Raw genomic sequence first — 23930 nt, 5'->3', positions numbered from 1 at the left:
CCTTCGAGCAAACCGGAAGTCACTTCCCGTTTGCTCGGAGGGTCGTTTTAAGCGCTCCGAAGGTGTCAGGGAAGCCTCCGGACAGTCCCTGAAGCCTTCGGCACGCTTAAAACGACCCTCCGAGCAAACGCTCCGAAGGCGTCAGGGAAGCCTCCGGACAGTCCCTGAAGCCTTCGGCACGCTTAAAACGACCCTCCGAGCAAACGCTCCGAAGGCGTCAGGGAAGCCTCCGGACAGTCCCTGAAGCCTTCGGAACGCTTAAAATGACCCTCCGAGAGGGGCGTTTTAAGTGTTCCGAAGGCTTCAGGGAAGCCTCTGGACGATCCCTGAAGCCTCCGGAGGGTCTCCGGGGGGGGGCGGGGAAGGCTCTTTTCGCCCTCCCCAGGCTCCTATAAAGCCTCTGGAGCCTGGGGAGGGCGAAAAAACCATGTAAAAATGGAGGGGGGAGTGGCTGTAGTGCACGCATGCGCACTGGGGCGGTCGCGCATTGCATTATGGGTGCGGCACGCCTGCACACGACCCCCATGCGCTCCCCCCACTTCTGGCACGCGAGCCAAAAAAGGTTCGCCATCGCTGCCCTATACCATTTCAGACAAATGGCTATCCAACATCTTCTTAAAGACTTCCAGTGTTGGGGCATTCACAACTTCTGGAGGCAACTTCTGTTCCACTGATTTATTGTTCTAACTGTCAGGAAATTTCTCCCCAGTTCTAAGTTGCTTCTCTCCTTGATTAGTTTCCACCCATTGCTTCTTGTTCTACACTCAGGTGCCTTGGAGAATAGTTTGTTGGCAGAGGCCTCTGTCCGAGGCTTCTGGTTTGTTTTTTTTTACATCAATCTAAAAACTGTAGATGGATTAGATTTAGAAACTAAGCAGGGTAGGGCTCAGATAATACAGGCAGTCCTCAACTTACAACAGTTGGTTTAGGGACCGTTCACAGTTAACAACGGCACTGAAAAACAGCGACTTATGGTCATTTTTCACACTTATGACTGTTGCAGTATCTCCGGGGTGATTAAAATTTATAGTCACTTGGCAACAGATTCATATTTATGACAGTTGCAATGTCCTGGGGTCCCGCATCCGCTTTGGCGACCTTCTGACGAGCGAAGACAAAATGGGGAAGGCTGATTCACTTAACAACCGTGTTGCTCACTTAACCACTGTCGTGATTCACTTAAGACATGTGGCAAGAAAGGTTGTAATAACAGGCAGGACTTACTTAAGAAATGTCTCACTTAGCCACAGAAATGTTGGGACTCAATTACGATTGTAAGTTGAGAACTACCTGTACCGGATAGGGCCCCATTAACACAGAATAGAGCTGGAAGGAACCTTTGGAGGTCTTCTAGTCCAGCCCCCTTAGAAAATCCCAAAGCTGCAGATTTGACAAGGAAGGTAGAAAAAGCAATATACTTTATTTTATTTTAATATCAGAAGGTGCCAATGATAAAAAAACACTTCCTTATGGCTGTGGAGACTTTGAAGCAGACTATAAAAATTCTAGGGAAGCAGTGACGTGGCTAAATTTAATTGCATTCATCTAATATCATTACTTTGCCCTTGACTCAGACAGGTTTCATATTTTCTGCTTCCTCTTGCTTAATATAATTCCTGTGCACAAATCTACGAGGGGGAGGTAACACATATTACAGGGGACTGGGCCCTTGTGTGGCTCACTTCTGTTATTGGTCCATTGTGGCACCAAGGCAACCTTGGCTGAATTAAAAAATACATCATCAGAATCAGTAAGGAAAGGAGACCACTAGGTGATCAAGACATTCCAAGGTTGAAGATTAAATGAAGAAATCCTAAACTCAACTTGGAAGGTAAGGTAAAGGTTCCCCTCACCCATACGTGCTAGTCGTTCCCAACTCTAGGGGGCGGTGCTCATCTCCGTTTCAAAGCCGAAGAGCCAGCGCTGTCTGAAGACGTCTCCGTGGTCATGTGGCCGGCATGACTAAACACCGAAGGGGCACAGAACGCTGTTACCTTCCAGCCAAAGGTGGCTCCTATTTTTCTACTTGCATTTTTACGTGCTTTCGAACTGCTAGGTTGGCAGAAGCTGGAACGAGTAACGGGAGCTTACTCCGTTACGCAGCGCTAGGGATTCGAACCGCCGACCTTTCTGATCGACAAGCTCAGCGTCTTAGCCACTGAGCCACCGCTTGGAAAGAGGAAGAGAAAAACACCAAAGAAACCAGATAGACATGTCCATGCATTCATAGAGTTGAAGGAAGACACAGGATGAATTTACAGTTTGTTGTTGTTTGGTGTTTGATTTGAACTGCTCCTGGTGTTGTATCAGCAGACATACAAATTACAGGCTACTGGAAGAGAAGTCTCTGCCCATAGAATTTACAATCTAAAACCCTGCAGAAGTGAAACTAAAGAACGAGGGAACGGTGGCAAGGATAAGCAAGGAGAAAGTATAAGATTACGTATTTTAGTTATCGTAGAGGTAGTCCTTGACTCATAACTAATTGCTTAATGAGCGTTCAGAATTAGAGCAGGCCCAAGATAAGTGCTATATGGCTCGTCAGCACCTAATGTCAATTTAAACAATTTTATTACTTTATAATATAGCATACAAAGAAAATACAGAAGTAAATAGTAGGGAAATTAGGAAAGGGAATAAGGAAGAGAAGAGTGGGGGAAAGCAAGGGGAAAAAAAGAAAAAAAGGCATCGACTTCTGTCTTCCCTTTAGTGCAGTAGAATAAGGCACTAACATCAAACCTCAACTTTTTACTTTTACATACTACTAGTAGTAAAGTAGTAGTAAAGTAGTAGTAAAGTGGTGGTAGTGGTATAGTAGTAGTAGTAATAGTCTAGCCATTTCTATAACAATAAATCTATCTGACTGGTAAAACCCAAAATCAAAGTTTCATTTTTCCCCCCACCTCAAGCATAAAGTCCAGAAGTGGTTTCCAAGTAGAAATTTTTATCTCATTTTTTAAATGTATTGTCTTTTAAATTCAGTTTGTTTTTTTGGATATGTATTTAATTTTTTTTAACTTTTGGGATGTGTGTTTTTTTAATGTTGTATGTCGCCCTGAGTCCTTTTGGAGAAGGGCGACATATAAATCCAAATAAACAAAACAACAAACAAACAAACAAACAAACAAACAAACTAAAACATTTCAGTTACTTTATGAATGAAGGCATAAGGAATGCTACAACTTATTCAAAGCTAGTTTAATAAAGGGGGAGTTAAAGCACAAGAATGGTAACATGTTAAAATTAGTTAGCTTATGTTAGCGTACGGTTGTTAAATGTCGGGGGGGGGGGAAGAGGGAAGGGTAAGGGGGGTGATAATTGTAAAACCTATTAAAAAAATTTAATATAAAAATAAAATCGGGGGTTGTCTTATACGCCAGGTATAAGAAAGGCCATACCAAAAAATTGAAACAAAAAGTAATGCCGGCAAGCAAAAAGCCACACCATTACCAGCACAGACACCGGCCTTTCAAGCGATAACCTCGGCACTCCTCGTCTGGCTACGTGGATGGATGAACACTGGGATGGCTTAGTAAGGTCTGGCTGGCGGTCTGCAGGAGGAAGGCGCTGAGCTCAAACTACAAAAGCCCCGCAGCGTGGAGGCTTTCAGCCGGCTCGTGGGCGCCTGAAATTAGGGAGTCACCTTATACGCCCAGTCGCCTTATACGGCGGAATATACGGTACATATATCTTGTTGTGTTAAAATATGTACATTGCTTTTTCTCTCTTATTTCTATTTCTATTCTTTTATTCATTACTCTGTTTTCCCGAAAATAAGACGTTCCCGGATAATAAGCCCAATCAGACTTTTGAGTGCATGCGTTAAAAATACACCCTCCCCTGAAAATAAGCCCTCTCCTAAAACATCTAAACGCATGTGCAGCCGGTCCCGCCATTTCCTGGGGGAAAGGGAGGAACATGTCTCACGCACCCCACATGGAACAGTCTTATGGAGGCCGCTATCGCAAACCCTAGCTACCACGCCCCTTCTCTTAGCAGCGGCCGCAAAAAGATCGACAGGCCCAGGGACGTTAGGGCTGGCAAGAGTGTGCCAGAAACAAAGACCGAATTTCCGGCCCTCTCTGAATCAGCTGATCTGCGGGTCGAGGTTAAGGGACCTCCTGCACCTCAAAAATAAAAAGGCCTCCCCGAAAATAAGGCCAAGCACTTATTTCGGGGAATCAACAGAAAATAAGAGCCTGTCTTATTTTCAGGGGAAGATGGTCACTTCTTCCTCATTCCAAATGGGGAAAAAAAAAATGACATTATTTTTTTAAAAAATCAGTATTTGTCTCTTTATGTTGGAAGTGCGTCCAGGCAACTGTTCCCAACTGTGATCAACAGGGATGGGTATATATTATTATTATTTTTCTTAGCAAAATGTTTGATTTGAGGAGCTTTCTCCATTTTACAAGGCTACATTTCCCTTTGTTAGCTCTTTGCCCGAAGATTGGAGAGAGAATGATTTATGACCGCCCAGTTTTCCTCCTTCAAAGACACGCAAGGCTATAAACGGATGAACGGCACCGAGAGCTCGCCCGAGAGCTCACCCGCCCTTTCCTTCTCCCCTCATTTTTTTCACAGCAGGTGGTCATTATAAAATCTATTTAACTTGGAGCCCGAATTAGCAGGTGTTGAAGGAGGGTAAAGTCCTCAGATAATACAAAAAAAAAAAAAAAAGAGAGAGAGAGAGAGAGAGAGAGAGAGAGAGAGAGAGAGAGAGAGAGAGAGAGAGAGAGAACATAATAGTCCCATTGCATTGAACAGTGAAGGGTGGAGAATCCAGCAGTGCTACCCCTTTCCCACAATGCCGCTGGAACAGCTACATCACAGGCAGGGGTTGGGTTCCTGCCAGTTCTAACCTCTTCTATAGAAGAGGTTCCACAAATCTACAGTGCCGTTTAGAACTGGTTCCAGCTCCCTCCCCCCCGCCTGTCCGCACATCATCAAGATGAAGAGCGAGAGGAGGAATTCTGGGAGTTGAAGTCCACAAGTCTTAAAGCTCTCAAGTTTGAACACCCCTGGGTTTTTTTTTTAAAGGGTTAGGGGTGCAAGGGTCTTGTAACTTGACAGCTTTAAGACTTTCACATTTCAATGACAGAGTTCCTGAGCCAACATGACTGGAGGAGGAATTCTGGGAGTTGAAGTCCACAAGTCTTAAAGCTGTCAAGTTTGAACACCCCTGGGTTTTTTTTTTCTAAAGGGTTAGGGGTGCAAGGGTCTTGTAACTTGACAGCTTTAAGACTTGCGTGCTTCAAATACCAGAGTTTCTGAGCCAACATTTTGGTTGCTAATCAAGAGCGTTGTTAAGTGAGTTTCACCACATTTAACAAGTTGGCCACGCCCACCCAGTCACATGACTGCCAAGCCTCTCCCACTCAGTCACATGGCTGGCAAGCCACTCCCACCCGGTCACATGGCTGGCCAGCCACTCCCACCCGGTCACATGGCTGGCAAGCTACTCCCACCCAGTCACTTGGCTGGCAAGCCACTCCCACAAAGCAGGCCACACCTACAGAAGAGGTTCTAAAAAAAATTGAAGCCCACCACTGATCGCAGGGCATTATGGGAAATTAAGACAGCAATTAAATTCAGATGTTGGCTGGGTGCCATTCAGTGTGATACAGGATACCATTGGAAGAAATATCTGTGTCCAGGTCCAAGCCAGGAGAAAGGCACTGGAGACAAAATGGAGGCTGGAGGCTGATTCGATAGAGGGTCCATTTATTGATGGACAGGTCCACGTAAGTTGTGTTTCTGGTGCAGCTGACCACATGGAGCTAAGAGTGGGGGCGCTTTATACTTCTTCTTGGGCTTTGCACTTGAGCTTCCTGTTCCTATACAAGGGCATGTACTCTATTGCCTGCTGTCAGACTTCCATCCTAGGAGTTTGTCTGAGCTACATTTGGTTGAAGTTTGGGCTGATGCAATAAAGGGGCTTTGGGCAATGCCTATTGTGGCTGAGGGCTAATCCTACCCTTGTGGGATCTTGGGTGAGGGTATTTCCTTATGAATAGAGCTAGCTATCTCTTAAGTGCTGACATCTGCTGAAGGCTATTAAGAAAAGTGGGGGCTATTAAGATAGAGCCTGCCTCTAAAAAAACATGTTTCTCCATTTCTCATCCAGGGAAATATAAATATTCTGCCTTTTTAATATTTCATAAAATATTTCATTCTTCTAGGACAGTGATGGCGAACCTTTTTTGGCTCCTGTGCCAAAAGTGGAGGGAGCACGGGGGGGGGGGGTGTCGTACACTGGCGTGCCACACCCATAATGCTATGCATGCAACATACACACATCCTGCTTTTGCTGCGGTTTTTTTGACCTCCCCAGGCTCCAGAGACTTTCTAGGAGCCCGGGGAGGCCGAAAACAGCCTCCCCTGCCCCCCGATGCCCTAAAGCCTCCGGAGGGTGAAAAACGGACGTACGGGAAATCCGGAGGTTCGAGAATGGTGTCTTCAGGTTTGTCCGTAAGGCTGATTTTCGACCTCCGGCTTCCCTGAAGGCTCTGGAGGTCGAAAAACGGACCTACGGACAAACTGGAAGTCACTTCCGGTTTGCTCATAGGGCCGGTTTTTGCCCTCCGGAGCCTTCAGGGAAGCCTCCGGAAAGCTGTCCAACTGACAGGGCAACGAAAGCCTGCTCAATTTTCCCTCCCAGTATAGAAATTCTGAAGAAATTTACAAGCCATAGCACAAGCAGAGGGCTTATTGTTCATCTCCGTTCCCTATTCATCATTGTCCACTGTTTCTCTTTGAGCATCATCTTGGATTTTATGCTCTGTTTGAAGTGACTGGAGTTGAATGCAAATTGAGGAATGTGATTCCCACAGAAGGGAGATTCTTTTTCATCTCTCCGGCTCGGTGGAAATTGGAGGTTGAGACCCCCAAAGAGAAATTGCTCCCTCCATTTTCTTCATTATGTAGGGGAAGGGAGGGAGGAAAAGGGGAGGAGGGGGGAGGGAAGGGAAGAAAGGGGACGAGAGGAAAGGGGGAGGGAGAAAAAGAGACAGGAAGGAAGGAGGGAAGAAAGAAAAGAAGGAAAGGGGGAGGGGAGGGGAGGGGGAGGAAGGGGAAAGGGAAGGAAGGGAACAGGAGGAAAACGAAGGGAGAAAAAAGAGAGAGGAAGGAAGGAGGGAAGGAAGGAAAAGGGTCAGGGAAGGGAGGGGAAGGAAAGGAAAGGGAGAAAGAGAAAGAAAGAAAGGAAAGAAAAAGAAAGGAAGGAAAGGGGGAGCGGAGGGAAAGGAAGGGAGAAAAAGAGAGAGAAAGGAAAGAAAAAAGAGAGAGAGAAAGGAAAGAAAAAAAGAAGGAAGGAAAACAGTAGGGGAGGGGACAAGAGGGAAGGGAAGGGAGAAAAAAGAGAGGAAGAAAAGAAGGAATGGGAGGAAAGGGAAGGGAAGGGAGAAAAAAGAAAGAGGAAGGAAGGAAGGAAAAGGGGAGGGGAGGGGAGGGGAAGAAAGGACAAGAGGGAAGGGAGAAAAAGGAAAGAGAAAGGAAGGAGAAGGGAGGAAAGGGAAGGGAGGAAAAAGAAAGAGAGGAAGGAAGGGAGGAAAGAAAGAAAGGAGAATTTTCCAATGAGGAAAAAGGAAAGATTCATATCACTGTCCATAATTGTCTTGTAATGGCTAATTTTAAGCAAAATGTTGCATTAAGAGGCGGGTTTCCTCTGCACTGCGGTAATATAATAAATATAATAAATATAATATAATACGTATCATATAATATAATATAATATAATATAATATAATGTAATGTAATGTTAATATAATATAATATAATATAATATAATATAATATAATATAATATAATATAATATAATATAATATAATATATAATGAGATAGATAGATAGAAATTATATAAAATACAAAAAAGAAAAGAAAATAGGAAATTAAGGGAAGGGAAAGGAACGAGAAAAGGGAGTGTAAAATACAAGGTGGAAGAGAAAAAGAAAGAAAAGGGGACTTCCAACTTTTCCTAGCACAGTACAAGATAAATACACTCCAATCTCAACGTTTTACTTTTACACATTAATATATAACCAGCCATTTCTATAACAACAAATCTTTCTAATCAACAATAGCAAAAATTTTCTCTTCACAAGCACAAATGCCAGAAGTGACAGCCAAAGAAGAACATATTTTCCTCTTTAAATAAAATCTTCAATTTAACCATCAGCCGATCTTCTGGTCCTTTCTCATCCTCCCGCTGCCTGACTTTTTAAAAACTTTTCTTAAGGAGATTCGAACCTAAGTTGGGCCAAAACCAAACTGGATCTCAGCTTTAGAACCTTAGACCCAGTATCGGAAGAAAGCCATCCCATCTTGCAGAGAGAACATCCCACAGCTTAAGGATAAACGGAGAGGGTCGAACAAGGTCACGCACAGCAAGTCTTTGAGTCACCACAACACAAATCCCACCCTTCAGTTCCAACTTCCAAACACAATTATGTAATTTGGGATGATTTATCGCTTGTCCTCATTGTTCCCTTCTGCCTCATGAGCCCAAATCTTCTTGGAACATCCTACATTATTTCAGAACCCGGACCAACGCTTTGGCTTGTTCCAAGATGAATTGTGGTTGTTAATTGTTTCTGAACAACAGTTGGCATCCTCTGAGATTTTAGAATGCAGAATAACAGTTGGAAGGGACTGTCAGCAACTTGCAGCTCTGGAGCCGCATGTGGCTCTTTCAGCCCTCTGCTGCGGCTCCCTGTCGCCAGTCGGCTCCACAATTGATAGGGCTTTCCGTTAGGACAGGTAGAGGAAAAAGGATGCTGCGCTAGGAGGAGACTCTATGGTGGGGGAACCGGACTTCTGGTTGAACGGGGGGGGGGGCTTCCGGTTAGGACCTTTGTGGCTCTGTGAGTCTTTAAGGTTGTCGACCCCTTTTCTAGTCCAAGCAGAAAACCCTACACCCGTGATGGCGAACCTATGGCAGACGTAGCGGAAGTGGCACACAGAGCCATCTCTCTGGCCCCGTGAGCCATCACTCGGTGCTCTTCCAGGTTCCAGCACGCTGGCCAGCTGGTCTTCACGCACGTGGGAGTGGCGGAAACCGGAAGAGTAGCCGCCCGGTGAGCATGCGCATGCTGGGGAAATGATATTCCGGTTTTCGGTATCCGTAAGCACACCGGACAGGTGGTCTTCATCCAGAAACCGGAAGACCAGGTGGCCGGTGCTTACACGCGTGCCGGAAACTGGAAGATAATCTTCCCAGCACGCATATGCACACTGGGTGCCTGTACTCCCGGACAAATGGTTTTCCAACCTCTTCTTAAAACCTCCACTGATGGAGTAGCCACAACGTCTGGAGATAAACCCTAATTGTTCAGTGGGACAACTTGCCTCCAGAAGTTGCTGACACTACATCACTGAAAGGAAGAGATTTCAATGCAGTTCCTACTACCGGTAATATATCAAGGCCTACGAATCTTCAACAGCAATAAGAAAGTAATTTAAAGTAAATTTCAACCATGTGTTTAAACGAGGTGGTACTAAGCCGAAATACCTTCTCTTTCCTTTTAATGTTGCTTAGGCAGCATTATAATTTCAACTTCAATAAAAACCGAAAGGCTGTTGAATCCAAAAATGCAGCGACGTGCAGTCGGAGGCAGGGGAGGCACAGCCTCACCACTGTCATCATGAAAAGAAAAGAAAAGTAACAGGAAAAAGGCGAGAGCTGAGGTCAGGCTGAGCTAGTTGCTGCCTCACCGTGGTTTACTCTGCTTAACTGTTTAAAAAAGCCTCTAAAAAAGCGCCCTCTACCATGAGGCAGGAGAACTGCATGCCTCATCTAGTCTGACTTTAGGCGTTTTATGATCACTCGAGCAGAGTTAAGCAAGGGTTAAAAGCCTAAAAATTCCTGACGTAGGTGAGGCACGCAGTTCTCCTGCCTCATAGTAGAGGGCGCAAAGGAGAAAAAACAAATGCTGACGCTTTAAATCAGAACTGAGCATGAATGGCTGTGGAATTCTGGGAGTTGAAGTCCACAAGTCTAAAAAAATTCGAAACCCACCACTGTGTCAGTGCCTCACCAGCCATAAACCTCACCGCATGTCACTGCAAAAATGCAACCGATAAGAAAAACAAAGTGAAGCTGTTTTTTTAAAAAAAAATAAAAACGGATTGCATCAAGAGAGGAAGCCAATAAAAGGAGGATCCAAATTCAACAGCATCGCCATGTGACTGCTAACTTCTGTCCATTTTTTTGGTCAACAATCCAAACGGCTTAACAATGAGCATCTCACTTTTTTCAATTGTATTGACGGAACCGACAGACAAGGCGAGCAAAATAACAAATTAAAAACAAAGGCTTTTTTTCCACGGCCAACCCAAAATCCCTTTGGGGTCCACGATAAGGGATTGTATCCTGTTTTACTTCCAGCAGCTGAAGACAACTTAGATAAAGATCTGTCTTCATTGTATTCCACCCACCATGCAACACCCTTATAAGGTGGAAGAGGCTAATTTTTAATATTGTACCCGGTTGTGGTCATCGCAATATATATATAAAAAAAAAAGTGTGCAGCAGCTGCCAAAAAAGCCAACACAGTTCTAGGCTGCATCAACAGAGGGATAGACTCAAGATCACGTGAAGTGTTAATACCACTTTATAAGGCCTTGGTAAGGCCACACTTGGAATCCTGCATTCAGTTTTGGTCACCACGATGTAGAAAAGATGTGGAGACTCTAGAAAGAGTGCAGAGAAGAGCAACAAAGATGATTAGGAGACTGGAGACTATAACGTATGAAGAACGGTTGCAGGAATTGGGTATGTTTAATGAAAAGAAGGACTAAGGGAGACATGATAGCAGTGTTCCAATATCTCAGGGGCTGCCACAAAGAAGAGGGAGTCAAACTATTCTCCAAGGCACCTGAGGGTAGAACAAGAAGCAATGGGTGGAAACTAATCAAGGAGAGAAGCAACTTAGAACTGAGGAGAAATTTCTTGAGAGTTAGAACAATTAATCAGTGGAACAGCTTGCCTCCAGAAGTTGTGAATGCCCCAACACTGGAAGTCTTTAAGAAGATGTTGGATAGCCATTTGTCTGAAACGGTATAGGGTTTCCTGCCTAGGCAGGGGGTTGGACTAGAAGACCTCCAAGGTCCCCTCCAACTCTGCTATTGTATTATATGTTGAGACTCTAGAAAGAGTGCAGAGAAGAGCAACAAAACTGATGCGGATGTGGAAGGCTAAACCATACAAAGAACAGTTGCAGGAATTGGGTGGCTAAGACGCTGAGCTTGTCAATCAGAAGCTTGGCCGTTCATCGGTTCGAATCCCTAGCGACGCGTAACTGAGTGAGCTCCCGTTCTTTGCCCCAGCTTCTGCCAACGTAGCAGTTCGAAAGCATGTAAAAAATGTAAGTAGAAAAAAATTGGGACCACTTTGGTGGGAAGGTAACAGCGTTCCGTGCACCTTCGGCGTTTAGCCATGCTGGCCACATGACCAGGGAGATGCCTTCAGACAGCGCTGGCTCTTCGGCTTTGAAATGGAGATGAGCACCGCCTCCTAGAGTCAGAAACGACTAGCAGCATGTGCGTGGGATTCTTTACCTTTTAGTTTAACGCAAAGAAGAACTATGCAGTTTTCCAATATCTTAGGAGCTGCCACAAAGAAGAGCGGGTCAACCTATTCTCCAAAGCCTCCGAAGGCAGGCAAAGAAGCAATGGATGGAAACTAATCAAGGAAGAAACTAACCAAAGAAGAGGGAGTCAAACTAGTCTCCAAAGCACCTGAGGGTAGGCCAAGAAGCAATGGATGGAAACTAATCAAGGAGAGAAGCAACTTAGAACTGAGGAGAAACTTCCTGACAGTGAGAACAATTAATCAGTGGAACAGAAGTTGCCTCCAGAAGTTGTGAATGCCCCAACACTGGAAGTCTTTAAGAAGATGTTGGATAGCCATTTGTCTGAAGTGGTGTAGGGTTTCCTGCCTAGGCACGGGGTTGGACTAGAAGACCTCCAAGGTCCCTTCCAACTCTGCTATTCTATTCTATTCTATTCTATTCTATTCTATTCTATTCTATTCTATTCTATGGAGAGAACCAACTTAGAACTAAGGAGAAATTTCCTGACAGTGAGAACAATTAACCAGTGGAACTGCTTGCCTCTAGAAATTGTGGATGCCCCATCACTAAAGACTTTGAAAAAGAGATTGTGCAGCCACTTGTCTCAAATGGTATACTGCACGGGTGTCAAACTCAGATCGTCACTGCAGCATCACATGTCATATTGGGACTTCCCCCCCCCTTCGCTAAACTGGGTGTGGGCATGGCCAGTGCGTGCCACATCCTGCCCGTGGGCTGGGAGTTTGACAGTCCTGGTATAGTGTTTCTTTCCCAGCATGAGGCTCTTCTCCAAGGAGTCCTTCCTTTTCATTAGGTGGCCAAAGTACTTGAGTTTCATCTTCAGGATCTGGCTTTCTAAAGAGCAGTCAGGGTTGGTCTCCTCTAGGACTGACGGTCCAACGGACTCGCAGGAGTCTTCTCCAGCACCATCGTTCAAAGGCCTCCATTCCTTGGCGCTCAGCCTTTCTTATGGTCCGACCTTCACAGCCATCCATTGCAACTGGGAAAGATTTCGATACGCTTCCTCTTCACCGAACTGAATGCACCCAAAGACGGATCTGACTCTTCTCCCATTGTAGTCTATTTCGCTATCTTCCCTGCCCCAAATGACTATTTCCTCCGTCGTCCCGGTTTGCTTCGGGCTTCATGACGTCCTCCGGTTCTGACGTTGACCCAACTCATCCTTCGATCTCCTTGTAAATCGGGCTGGCCTCTCACCCCCTGAGCTTTTCCTTCTTCTCCACCCAGGACCAAAGAGGCCACTTCGACGGCGCACGAAACTCGTCCTCCAGGCACACACGTTCTGTGCTAGAGGAAGAGACTTGCAACAGCTTGTCCAGAACCTGTCGCAAACACGTCACCTGGAGCGTGTCTACTGGCGTTCCTTGGCAGAAAAACCATGCACAAGAAGTAGCAAGCTGTAAAGTTGTGAAAGGATGCAAATGAGCTTCAGGAACACCGAGCGTTGGCTGTCAACTAGAAAGGCAACAAATGAATTTCGCAAGGACCCCAGCTCGTTTCACGACTTAAAGTAAAGGTAAAGGTTCCCCTTGCACATATGTGTTAGTCGATCCCGACTCCAGGGGGCGGGGCTCATCTCTGTTTGAAAGCCAAAGAGTCAGCATTGTCCGAAGATGTCTCCATGGTCATGTGGCCGGCATGACTAAATGCCGAAGGCGCACGGAGCACTGTTACCTTCCCACCAAAGGTGGTTCCTATTTTTCTACTTGCATCTTCCCGTGTTTTTGAACTTCTAGATTGGCAGAAGCTGGGACAAGTAACGAGAGCTCACTCCATTACGCAGCGCTAGGGATTCGAACGTCCGAACTGCTGACCTTTCTGATCGACAAGCTCAGCATCTTAGCCACTGCGTCCCTTTCTCTTTGCTCTTTACTGGCCCCCTAATTTTATTTTCTCTAAGTCCTAGTCTTGGAGTCCTAGTGGACAACCATTTAAATAGGAGCCAGCAGTGTGCAGCAGCTGCCAAAAAAGCCAACACAGTCCTAGGCTGCATCAACAGAGGGATAGAATCAAGATCACGTGAAGTGTTAATACCACTTTATAATGCCTTGGTAAGGCCACACTTGGAATACGGCATTCAGTTCTGGTCACCACGATGTAGAAAAGATGTGGAGACTCTAGAAAGAGTGCAGAGAAGAGCAACAAAGATGATTAGGGGACTGGAGACTAAAACATATCAAGAATGGTTGCAGGAACTGGGTATGTCTAGTTTAATGAAAAGAAGGACTAGGGGAGACATGATAGCAGTGTTCCAATATCTCAGGGGTTGCCACAAAGAAGAGGGAGTCAAACTATTCTCCAAGGCACCTGAGGGTAGAACAAGAAGCAATGGGTGGAAACTAATCAAGGAGAGAAGCAAACTTAGAACTGAGGAGAAATTTCCTGACAGTTAGAACAATCAATCAGTGGAACAGAAGTTGCCTCCAGAAGTTGTGAATGCCCCAACACTGGAAGTCTTTAAGAAGATGTTGGATAACCATGTGTCTGAAATGGTATAGGATTTCCTGCCTAGGCAGGGGGTTGGACTAGAAGACCTCCAAGGTCCCTTCCAACTCTACTATTGTATTGTATTGTATTGTAAGTATCTCCACGGGTGCTGTGGAAAGAAAAAGTTTTGGGAGTTTCCTTAAGGCAACTAATTGAGAGTTGAATTAAAAAGCAAAACAATAGTAATAATTACAGGCAGACTTGCCCAACATCCCATTATTCTCTTGCAGGTGAAACCATGTTACACCAAGTGCTGAAAGAGATTGATAACAGGGAACAAAGGAAATGAAAAGGAGAAAATAAATAAAGGATTTAAATCCTAATTTAAGGAGCTGAAACCTACGAGGCTAGGCAAGCAAAACAGACAATCAGTTGAAGGTTTCCCAACCTGGGCCACTTTAACTGTTTGAACTTCAACTCCCAGAATCCCCCTGCCAGAGGGGAATTCTGGGAGTTGAAGTCTTTACAGTTGAAAGTAGCCAAGGTTGTGAAATACCACAATACGCCATCATGGATTCCAAGATATATTGTGAGAATTACCATATTTTTCGGAGTATAAGACGCACCTTTTTCCCTCAAAAAAGAGGCTGGAAATCTGGGTGCGTCTTATACACTGAATACAGCATTTTCGGCCTCCCGAAACCCTGCCCCCTTCACTAAAATGCCGTGCAGAGCCTGTAGGAGGCTTTCAGAGAGCTCCTGGGGGCTGGGAAAGGCAGAAATGAGTGGAAAATGGGCCATTTTTTGCTCAACTTTGCCCCCCCCCCAGCCAACAGGAGCACTCTATAAGCCCCCTAAAGGCTATGCATGCAATTTTTTTGACAAAAAAATGGACCCGTTTTCGTGAAAAACAGAGCTTTTTTCCTCGTTTTGGGGCCTCCCCCACTCCCCAGGAGCACTCTACAAGCCCCCTAAAGGCTATTTATGCCTTTTTTGTGGGGGGGGGGGAATAGGTCCGTTTTCGTGAAAAAAGGAGCCGTTTTGGGGAGGTTTGCAGAGTGCAAAAACTTTTTTTTTTAATTTGCCTCTTCAAAACCTTGGTACGTCTTATACTCCGGTACGTCTTATACTCTGAAAAATATGGTAGTCTCTTTTAATCACACCTACCACTCAAGAGTTTTTAGAAATAGGATTTGCCTTCCTCAGTTTCCAAGCAGGGACTTGCACTGACACAATAATAGATGGCCAAGGAGTCAGTCTAGATCAGGGGTGTCCAAACTTGGGAACTTTAAGACTTGTGGACTTCAACTCCCAGAATTGCCCAGCCAGCATGGCCGGCTGGGGAATTCTGGGAGTTGAAGTCCACAAGTCTTAAAGTTCCCAAGTTTGGACACCCCTGGTCTAGATCAACGGTCACCAACTGGTGGTCCGTGGAGAAAATTTTGGTGGTCTGCAGAAAAAGTGTTTGTATTTTTTTCATATTGCACTAAATACTATTTATCTTTTTTTTAAAAAAGAAAATCATATTAGTGGTCCACAGGATTTAAAATTATGAATTTCGTGGTCCCTGAAGTCCGAAAGGTTGGTGACCCCGTGGTCTAGATGGCCTCTGTGGTCCTTTTAAACTATAAACATACCTCACTAAGTCGCCATTTATTTAACAAAGGGTTCTCGTGTGAGCCTGTGACCCAACAGAATGCAAAAACTATAGAAGATCTGGGTTATAAAAACAGAATTATTAATTGATAATGGCAGCAGCCTACAAGGAAAATATGTATAAAATAGTCCATAGATGGCACCTTCCCCCAGCGAGATTGGCTAAAATGTACCCGAATACATCACCAAGCTGTTGGAAATGTAGACAAGATCAGGGAACATACTACCACATGTGGTGGCTGTGCCCAAAACCTAAACGATATTGGAATAGAATAAGAAAACGGCTTGAAGAGATAACTAAACAGCAAATAATTATGAAACTGGAACTATTTTTATTGGGAATACCTACAAGGAAATACGATCATATTTAATTTTACACACTGTAATGGTAGCGAAAACAGTATATACCCAAAACTGAACATACCAACAGAGGAAAATGGGATAAGGAAAGTTTTAGAGTGAGCAGAGATGGACAGGCTCACAAAAGAAATAAAAGATAAGGAGGAAACAGTATATTATATAGTATGGAACGAGTGGTACAAATGGTTAGAGGATAGGCGTAAGGAAAGACTAAATGAAGAAGACACAGGAATTAGAAATTAGCAATGTATATGTGGAGATGAATAAACATGTATAAATGGAAAAGGATTGTAATTTAAGGAATATATATATTAGTATTATATCTATAGACAAAGAGAAATTGAAACAAGGGGGGAGAAATGCATATACAATGGATGTATACCGATGTGGAAATGTTGGATAGAAGGAAATTGTAAAAAGAATTCTTTTTTAAAAACTGTTTAATAAAAATATTTTTTTTTTAAAAAACCAGAAAGATCCATCAGATGACAGTAAAGAAATATTTTTACTCTTTGCTGACCTCTACTGATAATTTGGATTTTTACAGCCCTGGATTTTTATACCTTCTCTTAAACGAACATCTATTTGTACTATACAGAGAATTTGTTTCCAAGATACCATAACACTAAAACCAAATGCATCGTTGGATCCTGGCTTAGTACCGCATGCAAACTCAGTGCTTCACGATCCAGTCAACAAAGCATCCTTCAGATAAACCCAAATAATCCAACCTAGCAACCAGACCACCAAGATATTCTTGTTACCCCTCGAACGAAGCTGTCTGTGCGGGTTTCTCCGCACTACTGTTTATTTTCTTTTGGCCGACTGCCTCTCGCTGCACTGACACCACATTACACAAACACTCCATCCTAGATAAACCTTGCTCCGGAGTCAAATCCCAGGGAATTATCCCAAGGCAACCCTCAAGAAGAAGCAGCTCGGCTCTCGTGCCGACCCAAATCTGGATCTCTGCTAGAAACGTTCAATCAATCAATCAATCCAACCCATCCAGGTTTTTCCACCACCGACAGAACACTGCAACAATAGAGACTTCAACAGATAATTAGAACTGCAGACAAAAAAAACAATTGCTACCAACATGACTTCCATTGAGGACCTGTATACTGCACGAGTCAAAAAAGAGGGCTGTGATAATATTTACGGACCCCTCGCATCCTGGACACCAATTGTTTCAACTTCTATCCTCAAAACGCCTTTGCAGAGCATTGCCCACCGGAACAACTAGACACAAGGACGGCTTTTTCCTGAATGCCATCACTGTGCTAAACAACTAATTCCCACCCTGCTGTCAAATTAGTTACTAAGACTGTATTACTATTATTCTTCTCTTCCTTCCTAGTACCTCTCTCTTCCCACTATAACCATGTGGGTTGTATCTTTACAACTTATATCATTTTATTTGTTCCTAGTACATATTTGATTCCTTAATAGTGTTGTTGTTAATTGCGAAGTTGTGTCCAACCCATTGCGACCCCATGGAGAACGTTCCTCCAGGCCTGCCTGTCCTCTACCATCCTCTGGAGTCCATTGAAGCTCACGCCGACTGCTTCGGTGACTCCATCCAGCCACCTCCTTCTCTATTCTCCCCTTCTCCTTTTAGTCCTCCATCATTCCCAGCATTGGGCTCTTCTCCAGTGAGTCCTTCCTTCTCATTAGGCGGCCAAAGTATTTGAGTTTCCTCTTCAGGATCTGGCCTTCTAAAGAGCAGTCAGGGTTGATCTCCTCTAGGATTGACCCGTTGGATCGCCTTGCAGTCCAAGGGACTCGCAGGAGTCTTCTCCAGCACCAGAGTTCAAATGCCTCCATTCTTTGGCACTCAACCTTTCTTAGGGTCCAACTTTCACATCCATCCATTGCAACTGGGAAAACTATAGCTTTAACTATGCACACTTTTGTTGTCAGTGTGACGTCTCTGCTTTTTAGTATGCTATCTAGATTTGTCATAGCTTTCCTCCCCAGGAGCAAGCGTCTTTTAATTTCTTGCCAAATAAGTGTCAAATAATTTAATAAGACTGTATTGCTATTATTATTCTTTCTTCCAAGTACCTATCCCTTCCCACTTTATGACTATAACCATGTTGCTTGTATCTTGTACCATTTATATTGTTTTATTTGTTTCCTAGTGCAAACGGATTGCTTATTAGTAACCTATGACTATCGCTAAGTGTTGTATCCTATTCTTTACCTTACGGTTCTGGATGAATGTATTTTATTTTTCTTTTATGTACACTGAGAGCCTGTGCACCAAAGACAAATTCCTTGTGTGTCCAATCACATTTGGCCAAGCAAGAATAAATAATTCTATACTCTAGAAAGAACAGAAGGGGATCTTGGAGGTCTTCTACTCCAACAGGAACCCCACCAACAGGATGCAATTGCATTTTTCATTTTTTCCCCCCTTAAAAAAAAGGAGTTATGAAAAAGGTTGTTTCCACGAAACTAAAGTCAATTCTTGGCTTCCCCTAAAAGCCTTGCTCACCACTTTCCCCAGCCAAAACCGGGGGTGGGGGGGGGGGGAAAGGCTGCCTTGAAATTCAACAGATGGTGCGTCCCTAGGGACCCCTCCCCAAGACTGGCAAAAAAGAGAGTGGGGGGGGGCTGGAAATGCCAGGCTGATGAATGGGACCGCATCCGCTTTGATAGCCCACCCCTCAAAAGAGACTTCTCTGGATGCCACGCGATTCCTTTGCACCCACCCACTCAGCCTCTCTCGCTGCCGGGGCGTTTCTGCTCCAGGAATGCTAAGCAAGCCGTTCGCATTCCCACAACCGGAAGAAACTCCAGAATCCACGACTCGGGGGTTTCGCGAATCGTCTGAAGCCGGCTTGGCTAAGCGAGGCCTGACCCGATCCAGACGTTCCCGAAGCCTGGTTTCCCTACCTACGATGTCAAAAGGAGGCTGGGCAGAGGTTTAGGCAAAGCCGCTTCTGGATCCAAGATTCCCGATTTTCCCCTCCAGGCACTCTGCACGTGTTCGAGGCAAGGCTAGCAGCGTCCCCAGGATCAAACCCCCCCTCCCGATTCCCCTCCGTCGATCGGGGGAAGGGCGGCGCGTCCTTCCTCCGTCCTTCCTCTCGGGTCCAGCGATCACCCCCCCCCCCCAACCCACCTGGACGTTCATCCGGAGCCTCCGCCGAGCCTCACGATATCCAGGCAAGCGGACGGAGCATAGGAGCGCCTTTGGGAACCGGAGCAGGGAGCGGGGATTCTCCGAGAGCCGATCCCGGCGGGGTTGGGTTTTTTTGGAGGGGGGGTCGTTTCACCCGCCGCGGTGGCCGCCGATCCCAGCCGTTCTTTGTCCCGCCCGGCTCATGCCGCCAAGCCGATCCCCTCCGCCGCTGCTGCGGTCGCCACCGGCTGCTGCCGCCGCCGCCGCCGCCTCTCCAGCGCAGTTGACTCAGAGATCCGCCCCCGTGCAGGCGCCCCCGCCCTGATCTGGCCCGGGGCTGGTCCCTGCGGAGGAGGAGGAGGAAGAGGAGGAGGAGGAGGAGGAGGGAAGGCGCCGGCGAGCGAAGCCTGGCAGAAGCTTTCCCCGTGGGCAGCCGCCGGCCGGTCGTCTGTCTATTATTACTTAGCGAAGGGTGATTGTCGCTCAAGTGAAGGCGCCAGGATTTCCGGATGATTGATGGGTGGATGAATTGATTGATGAGGGATTGATTCTTGGATCATGGAGGAGGGATTCATTGATGGGCGCATGGATTGCATCCAGCCGGTGTCCACCCTGAGGAGCCACATGGATATTGTAGTCTCTGTCTGTCTGTCTTTCTCGCTCTCGCTCTCACACACATACACAGAGGAGGACCTAATAATGGAGTTAGAGATTGAACACTGGTGTCCATCCTGAGGAGCCACATGGATATTGTAGTCTCTGTCTTTCCCTCTCTCTCTCTCTCTCTCACACACACACACACAGAGGAGGACCTAATCATGGAGTCATAGATTGAACACCGGTGTCCACCCTGAGGAGCCACATGGATATTATAGTCTCTCTCTCTCTCTCTCTCTCTCTCTCTCTCTCTCTCACACACACACACACACACACACACACACACACACACACACGGACCTAATAATGGATTCATAGATTGAACACCGCTGTCCACCCTGAGGAGCCACATGGATATTGTAGTCTCTGTCTGTCTCTCTCTCTCACTCACACACACACAGACAGAGGACGACTTAATAATGGATTCATATATTGAACACCGGTGTCCATCCTGAGGAGCCACATGGATATTGTAGTCTCTCTCTCTCTCTCTCTCTCTCACACACACACACACACACACACACACACACACACACACAGGAGGACCTAATAATGGATTCATATATTGAACACCAGTGTCCATCCTGAGGAGCCACATGGATATTGTAGTCTCTGTCTGTCTGTCTCTCTCTCTCTCACACACACACAGACAGAGGAGGACCTAATAATGGATTCAGAGATTGAACACCAGTGTCCATCCTGAGGAGCCACATAGATATTGTAGTCTCTGTCTGTCTGTCTGTCTCTCTCACACACACAAAGGAGGACCTAATAATGGATTAATAGATGGGTGTCCATCCTGAGGAGCCAAATGGATATTGTAGTCTCTGTCTGTCTGTCTGTCTCTCTCTCTCTCTCACACACACACACAGGAGGACCTAATAATGGATTCAGAGATTGAACACCAGTGTCCATCCTGAGGAGCCACATAGATATTGTAGTCTCTGTCTGTCTGTCTGTCTCTCTCACACACACAAAGGAGGACCTAATAATGGATTAATAGATTGAACAGGGTGTCCATCCTGAGGAGCCAAATGGATATTGTAGTCTCTGTCTGTCTGTCTCTCTCTCTCTCACACACACACACACACAGAGGAGGACTTAATAATGGATTCATATATTGAACACCGGTGTCTATCCTGAGGAGCCACATGGATATTGTAGTCTCTGTCTCTGTCTCTCTCTCTCTCTCACACACACACACACAGACATACAGACACATACACAGGAGGACCTAATAACGGATTCATAGATTGAACCCCGTTGTCCACCCTGAGGAGCCACATGGATATTGTAGTCTCTGTCTGTCTGTCTCTCTCTCTCTCACACACACACACAAAGGAGGACCTAATAATAGAGTCATAGATTGAACACCGGTGTCCACCCTGAGGAGCCACATGGATATTGTAGTCTCTGTCTGTCTGTCTGTCTGTCTGTCTGTCTCTCTCTCTCTCTCTCTCTCTCTCTCTCTCACACACACACACACAGAGGAGGACCTAATAATGGAGTCATACATTGAACACCAGTGTCCATCCTGAGGAGCCACATGGATTTTGTTCTGGTGTTCTCTCTCTCTCTCCCTCTCACACACACACAATGCAATGTGCGTGCGGCACCCCTTCTCTGCGTCCCCGGCCCCCTGTGCATGTACGCATGACCCCCCTCCACCTTCCCCCTCCCTGCGAATGTGCACACAACCCCCCCCCCCTTGCACCCTGTTTTGGGCCTAGCAGGCCTCCCTGCAGCCTTCTGGGACAAAAAACGTGTTATGGGGGGGAGGCGCCACACCTCCCCCCCCTGTGTTCCTCCCACGCATCTCCCTGCGACCCCCACTCCCCTGCACATGCATTCACGTATCCCACATGTTTCTGGCATGCGTGGCACAGACCAAAAAAAATCAGCTGGCTGGAATGTGTGGTTAATCTGAGCTGGGGTGACCGCTCGCCATCACGGACCGAATCGCCATCTTCCCACTATCGACCTGGATTGTTCTGGAAAAAAAATCTGGATACTCACTAGATGGCAACCAAGATTTAGACATTTTCTGTATCACTGCTGCCATCTGCTGGTCCTTTTTACCCTTGCAACCCAGATGTGTGAGCTTTAATCAGGATGCCTCCTTCTAATCCAACCCCAAAGCCCTTTTCACAGCATCAGGAATCCACGTCCCATCGTAACCCGTTTCCCCTTGGCTGTTAGATTCGACTTCTGCGCTCGTTCCGTGACTCTTCCAGCTTTTGATCTTTTCTCAGTCGTCTGCCATATGTCCTGTTTTACCCGCACGGGCATCTTGCCCACCAGTCTGTTACCCGGTGCCAACTCGACACTTGGCACCATTGCTGGTCTTGGCACCGCAAAAGCATCTTTCACTAGCCTGGCAGCTGGCCATCCTTTCTTCCTTAAAGCGTGTGCTTTTGGGTGGGTACCAAGGCATGAAATGTTGATCACGCACACGCCTGTGTTGTTGGTCTTTTGCAGGTCGGATCTGAGTGCAGTTGGCAGTTCCTGCCTCCCAGATAGAAATCTTCTCTCCATTTGTGTCTGTTCGCCCAGCTGGCCATGTTGTGGGCCCTCCAAAGAGAATTTCCCAAGTAAACATTCTTGGCAGTGGTGGGATTCAAATAATTTAACAACCGGTTCTCTGCCCTAATGACCGGCTGGGTGGGCATGGCCGTGGTGTGGCCAGGGGGACTCCTGGAAGGGGTGAGGCCAGCCAGCAATTTAACAACCAGTTTGCCCGAACTGGCCCAAGTCAGCCCGAACTGGCTGTATCTCACCACTGATTCTTGGGAAGACAGTGACCTGATTAATTGAGAACTTAATTCCTGCAGAAGGAGAACGCAGCAGGATAATCAGAAAAAGCGGAAGAAAGAAAATATTCTGGTAGAAGAGAATATTTGTAGCGCAGAGTTGAAGCGAGTGGCCCTTGGTACTCTTTGAACTTGGTGGCTTTCTTGCAGAGGTTTCATTAGCCAACAGTAACATGCACTGATGATGTTACCTAGTTGGGTAATGAAACGTCTCCAAGGAAACAGCCAAGCTCAGAGAGCACCAAGGACCCCACAGCTAAAATAGTTAGCTCCCTAATTAAGTCGTTCCCTAATAAAGGAACTACCAGAGAGAAAAGCACATGCCACCAACATTGGCAAGGCAAACCCCTTGTACATATATATAGAGAGAGAGCAAACCCCACACCCTTTTAGCACGAATGATATTACCAAGTTGGGTAATGAAATGTCCTCAAGAAAACAGCCAAGCTCAGGGACCACCACAGAAAATGTTGCATGGGAACTGAGCAGGGGTGGGTTCCTGCCAGTTCTAACCTCTTCTATAGAAGAGGTTCCACAAATCTACAGGGCCGTTTAGAACCGGTTCCAGCTCCCCCCCTCCCCCCGCCCGTCCGCACATCATCAAGATGAAGAGCGAGAGGAGGAATTCTGGGAGTTGAAGTCCACAAGTCTTAAAGCGGTCAAGTTTGAACACCCCTGGGGTTTTTTTCTAAAGGGTTAGGGGTGCAAGGGTCTTGTAACTTGACAGCTTTAAGACTTGCGTGCTTCAATGCCAGAGTTCCTGAGCCAACATGACTGGAGGAGGAATTCTGGGAGTTGAAGTCCACAAGTCTTAAAGCTGTCAAGTTTGAACACTCCTGGGTTTTTTTTTCCTAAAGGGTTAGGGATGCAAGGGTCTTGTAACTTGACAGCTTTAAGACTTGCGTGCTTCAATGCCAGAGTTCCTGAGCCAACATGACTGGAGGAGGAATTCTGGGAGTTGAAGTCCACAAGTCTTAAAGCAGTCAAGTTTGAACACCCCTGGGGTTTTTTTCTAAAGGGTTAGGGGTGCAAGGGTCTTGTAACTTGACAGCTTTAAGACTTGTGTGCTTCAATGCCAGAGTTCCTGAGCCAACATGACTGGAGGAGGAATTCTGGGAGTTGAAGTCCACAAGTCTTAAAGCTGTCAAGTTTGAACACCCCTGGTGTTTTTTTTTTCTAAAGGGTTAGGGGTGCAAGGGTCTTGTAACTTGACAGCTTTAAGACTTGCGTGCTTCAAATGCCAGAGTTTCTGAGCCAACATTTTGGTTCCTAAGTAAGAGCATTGTTAAGTGAGTTTC

General features: G+C 45.9%; 1 protein-coding gene across 2 annotated transcripts in view; it reads right to left on the bottom strand.

Moving 5' to 3' along the window:
- Positions 1–19427, bottom strand: part of LOC309401075 (rho guanine nucleotide exchange factor 15-like) — a 97233-nt gene extending 77806 nt beyond the window's left edge. For both annotated transcript variants that reach the window (XR_014176753.1, XM_081970019.1), the window contains exon 1: positions 19166–19427. The gene's annotated coding sequence lies outside the window, so the exon portion shown is untranslated. The remainder of the gene's footprint in view (positions 1–19165) is intronic.
- Positions 19428–23930: the final 4503 nt, after the last annotated feature.

This window comes from Natrix helvetica (assembly GCF_964273705.1).
Source record: "Natrix helvetica genome assembly, chromosome: Z".
Classification (NCBI taxonomy): domain Eukaryota; kingdom Metazoa; phylum Chordata; class Lepidosauria; order Squamata; family Natricidae; genus Natrix; species Natrix helvetica.
Note: the sequence above shows the minus strand (reverse complement) of the source record. Positions and strands in the feature narration are given on the sequence as shown.